At 43.9% G+C, this 5462-nt stretch overlaps 1 non-coding gene across 1 annotated transcript; it reads left to right on the top strand.

Moving 5' to 3' along the window:
- The first annotated feature begins 3674 nt into the window (after nucleotides 1-3674).
- Nucleotides 3675-3781, top strand: LOC144224284 (U6 spliceosomal RNA). The gene has a single exon (XR_013333002.1). It is a non-coding gene; the product is annotated as a U6 spliceosomal RNA (small nuclear RNA).
- The last annotated feature ends 1681 nt before the right edge of the window (nucleotides 3782-5462 follow it).

The raw sequence follows: 5462 nt of genomic DNA, 5'->3' as shown, positions 1-5462 counted from the left end.
TCCTGCATCATGACTGTACTAGTACACAAGGAAGGAAACGAGAATGCAGTTGTGAATGGAGCAAAATGTTTGTCCCTTATAGAAGGACTGCCTGCATGAGCTAGTTTAACCATTTCCTCAGCGGTCTCCAGGACTCTTAATTCGCCATGCAGATACCAGGAGCATGCCACACTTTGTAACTCCTCCTCCCTAGAAACTTCCAGGGCCTTCTATCCAGTCAACAGTTTTGTGGATATGAGCGAGCATAGTTGTAGCAGCAGCGGTGACAGGAAGCAGTAACAACAGCCCCCTGACTTCTGGACTGCAGTTATGATGGTATAACCTTGAACTCAATATCCCTGGGGCAGACCCACAGCTTCGGTTTTTTTCAGAATCTAAATATAATTGTGTAAGTATGTACTTCCCTGTATGAAATGTATTCCTGCTTGAAATATCTAGAATGGTTTCTGTTCTCCATACACATGTACACACACATTAAAAGAAATAATAAACTAAGGGGGTGCTGGGGGGGCTCAGTCAGTTAAGCATCCAACTCTTGATCTCACGGTTCATGAACTCACAGTTTGTGACTTTAAGCCCCATGTCAGGCTCTGCACTGACAGCAAGGAGCCTGCTTGGGATTTTATCTCTCTCTCTCTCTCTCTGTCTGTCTCAATAAATAAATAAACCTGGGGCACATGGGCAGCTCAGTCAGTTAAGCTTCTGACTCTTGGTTCCAGCTCAGGTCATGATCTCATGGTTCGTGAGTTTGAGCCCACTAGTGCTCTCTCTCTCTTAAAATAAAAAAAATTTTTTTTAATTAAAAAAAAAACTTTTAAAAATAAATAAATAAATAAACTTAAAAGAANCTCTGTATTTTGTTCTATCACCTTTTTAAAAAATAAAGTGTACTTAATTTTTTAAAATTTATTTATTTATTTTGAGTGGGAGAGAGAGAAAGAGAGCAGGGGAGGGCAGAGAGAGAGGGAGACAGAGGATCTCAAGCAGGCTCCATGCTGTCAGCACAGAGCCCGACTCCAGGTTAGAACTCACGAACCACGAGACCATGACCTGAGCCGAAGTCAAGAGCCAGACACTGAACCGACTGAAGCACCCAGATCCCTTGTTCTCTCCCCTTTAACCATAGCTCTTGGTGCCCCGTTGTGTAAAAGTGTGATAGTACTGCCCTCCACCCTTCCCTCCGCCATTCCTCCTCTTCCTTGTGGCCTCATTTCTGCCAGCTACCATCCCTGGGCTGTGGAGCCAATGGGCGACCTCTACAGAGAACAACACTCCTACCATTTGTTTAAAAACACACTGGGGATTTCCTGTTACTGTGTCACTCACCCTTCTGCATGGGTAGGGGAGTCAACACTAACAATGGTTCCGTGTTATCCCGTCAACACTTTCAAATAACCCCCATTTTCAGCACCACTAATAAACCCTGTTACTTGGACCTGTCAACTCCAAGACCAGGCCTAGAAAATCAATTGGCAGTCACTGCCATCGTCCCCTGCGCTGTTTCTTCTTTATATTCAACTTCATTTGTCGATATTTTCTATTTGCGATCTTCTAGAAATCTGTTGAAATGCCTTAATCACTACAGGTCCCCTTCCCTATGCATTTGTGTGTCAGTTATCCATTCGCTCAGTGACACCGCGTAACGACAAAACACGAAATCTCACCGGCATATGCCTATACACGCTTATTTTGCTGGTTTGTCTCTGGTGTTCAGCTGACGTGCACTGGACGTGGCTGCTCTTAGCTGGGCTCTCTCACGCATGGGTAGTGAGCCCTAGGTGTTCTGGCTGCTAATCTTGGCTAGGCTCCCTCAGATTTCCAGGGTAGACCGCTTGTCGGTTGGGGCAATTCTGGTCCGCTTCACGAATCTCTCCCATCTCTCCAGGAGGCCAGCCCAGATACCTTCTCATGGCAAAGTCAGGGGTACAAGAGAAGCGAACTCAAATCTGCAAGCCCGTTTCAAGCCTCTGCGCACATCACATTTGCTAACATTGCATTTGCAGAAAGAAATCTCTCTCTCGATGTTCCCAGAGACTGAGCAAGAGGGCAAGGCAAAGCTGCATGGCAAGGGGCTGTAAAGGGGGCAGCACTAAGGCCGTGAATGAAATGTCACATTTTCTCTCTGCATTCTTTAACTCATATTGATAGTGTCCCGAAGGGAAGGAAGGTGGGTGTGAATGCTTGGTGCACCAGATTGAACTGGAAGCCTGAATCTGGAATGACTTCTCATCTCTCTCCATCTCCTAGCTGTCTTTCAAAGCCCAGATCTGACCCCATCGCTTTGCGGACGCCTTCTGTAAATGACATCAGTTGTTTTTGCCTATTTTTCAGCCCCCCACCCCCATTATTTTAAAAATAGTACTTCAGGTTCACTGTGGAGAACTGACATCTCATGTCCGTTTTTAGGGTTTCCTATGAGACAGAACCCATTATTCCATTCAAGGCTCAACGGCAGCTTCCATACCCTGGTGGTAGTGACATGTGTTTTGGATATAGACATGTGGATCAAACTGGTCCGGGTCAAAGATAACACCGAGATTTAGGCTGAAATTACGGGAAGGAGGCTGATACATTTCACTGCTATTGCCAAGCCGTTGGGATACAATGCTAAAGCCTCTGGTGACCATGTTTCTCACCACACTGGTGGGGCCGACAGTGAGTAAAAGCAACACTAAGAAAAACAGATTTGGGTGATAGAAACAGAGAGATCCCTGAAGACATGATCTGAACATGTAGCTCTAGACCTAGCTGATATTTTTTTTTTTCATTTATTTTAGCACTTTTAAAAATTCCTGGACCTTTCAGTTACTTGAACCAATGAGTTTCATTTTAGCTCAGACCCATTACTTGTAACCAAACAGATTCTAACACAATTCTCTGCAAACCTAAGCCCCCTGTTCCTACTTTACTATAACTATTAAGTGCATCTTTCTTTTTTTTTTAGTTTCTTTTTTCAGTTTATGTATTTTGAGAGAGAGAGCGAAAGAGAACACGAGGGGGAAAGGATAGACAGACAGACAGACACACACACACACACACACACACACACACACACAGAGACAGAGAGAGAGTCTCAAGCAGGCTCCACTTTGTCAGCCTGGAGCCTGACGCCAGGCTTGAACTCACGAACCATAAGAACGTGACCTGAGCTGAAGTCGGACACTTAAGTGACTGAGCCACCCAGGCACCCCTAAGTGCATATTTCTTGACTTTATCCCCTTCCCTCCATTCTCTACTTTGGAGATTCTAGGTGGAGGCACACCTCGAATGGAGTAGTACAGAATCACCAGACGAAAGAACTTTCTTTAACTACTTCTTCCTGCTCTGAAGATTCAGGTATGCCCTCCAGTTGGCAGTTGTACAGTGAAGTTCTACTGATGTGAGTTTGCTGGGTGCTTCAGGTGTTTTGTGATGTAGGTAGGTAGAAAGTTTAAAGGGCACTAATGATGATCTTTTTTCACAGTCGGTGTCATAGTGTGCTCCTTGTAAGTTAATATTTATGTCTGTGCTTGATAACTATCTGTCCTTCGTGCTTGGCTGTAAGCTTTATGACAATAATGCTTAGGACAATGCTTGTCCATCGATTTATCTTCAGGTCGAAAGACAGTGTCTGGTACGTGTTAGGGACTCGGGAGACGGTTGTTAGGAATAAATGTTGAAAATAGATTCCGTGTGTGCTCGCTTCGGCAGCACATATACTAAAACTGGAACGATACAGAGAAGATTAGCATGGCCCCTGCGCAAGGATGACACGCAAATTCGTGAAGCGTTCCATATTTTTGAAATCTGGCCATGTGTAGCAACATGGATGGACCTTGAGAGTGTTATGCTGAGCGAAATAAGTCAGGCAGAGAAGGACAAATATCATATGTTTGCACGTATAGGACGATTAGGAGGAACTTGAAGGCGGACCATGGGGGAGAAGAAGGGGGGAAATGGTGGGGGAAAGGGAGAGAGGCAAACCANACAACAGTGAATCCAGTGTTTGCTAAAATAAAATGAAAATAAAGACAATCGGCTCCAAGCCGTGAGTTGACTGTTTCACACTCTACATCATCACCACATCTCCTCTTCACCCTCATTTTCTACAAAGACCTTTCTATTCATACTTAGCACTTCCACGGATTGAGAAATTCTTGAAGTTAGCCTTCCTGGAGAGTTTCCTTGTTTGTCCTTCGTTGTGTGCTTCTCCTTGTATTTTTTTAGTAAGTCGCGTTTAAATTAGAGACCTTGCCGTGAAGCTTCATTTGTTGTCCAATGCCTTCTCTTTTGATGTGACAATGGTTGTAATTTGGATAGCCCAAACTGCATTTTTCCAGCTTCCTTCCCTTATTATAGCTGTATATATTCCTTTTTAGTGTTTTAGGTCATTGAATTATAACACCTTTTTTAAAAATAACCTTTATGATCTGAAAGTCAAGGGTAAACACTATCTCCACCCTGTCTGCACACCACCTGCACACATCTTTAGGAAACAAGAGGGAGGGAACCCCAAGCTACTAATGTCAGGATTAAGCCATTTTGTCCTTGGTTTCTTTGTATCCTTTATGTAAGAGGAAGCCCCGAATTCCTATGTGCTCCAGAGAAGACTGCATCTCCTCTAAGCTTCCGGATTTCCATTGAAAGGACTTACATAAAAAAGTAACTTCCTCCTGTAGGCTCCTAGTAAGACACTCATCCCTCCCCTACTCTCAGCATTCTGCCCTTAGACAACCCAGGACGAATCTTACTATACTCTTCATTTATTTATGTCAGTTCTGATACTTAGGCAGATCTCCGAGGACATTCTCCATTCCCGGGATTCTAAGCTTTATATTTCTCAGTAAATCGCCAATTCTGACCCCAGTACTTCCCCCTCTGAATTCCTGAAGACATACTACTGTGCCTCCTGGATCTCAAGGTGTATCATCTGTGCCTCCCGGATCTCACAGTATATAATCAGCTGGGCCTCCTGGATCTCACGGTATATCATCAGCAAAAATCCCCCATGTCTTTAACCTCTTCTCTGTAAGTCTCCTTATGCTGCTTGCTCTGCAGAAACCTATTGACAGCATGGCCCCTACAGCCTTCCTTCTGCTGACTGTGTTCTCTCTCACACGTCTTATATCCTTAAGTCAGAAAGTGAGTTCTTTGCCATTTGCAGATCATTATTACTTTTGCTCACTCCAAACCCCTGACCTTTTAATCTCAACTCATCAGGCTATACCACCTCTGCCCTTCCTGTAACAGACACCTGCTATATTCGAGGTCACTTTCCTCTATTCTTAGAAGAGTTTTGGTTTTGGCTCTTGGATGTTTTCTCCAACACTTCTTCTGTCACAAGTTTTGGTGATTTCAATATCCACATAGATGATAATCCTAATAAACTGTATATAATTTCTTGACCTTCCCTCCTCATCTAGTCAACCCAGTTTTAGCCATTTATCTCCATGGCTGCGTGCTGGATATTGTCATTATCAATC

This window comes from Crocuta crocuta, unplaced genomic scaffold (genome assembly GCF_008692635.1).
Source record: "Crocuta crocuta isolate KB4526 unplaced genomic scaffold, BGI_CrCroc_1.0 scaffold581, whole genome shotgun sequence".
NCBI classification, from domain to species: domain Eukaryota; kingdom Metazoa; phylum Chordata; class Mammalia; order Carnivora; family Hyaenidae; genus Crocuta; species Crocuta crocuta.
Note: the sequence above shows the minus strand (reverse complement) of the source record. Positions and strands in the feature narration are given on the sequence as shown.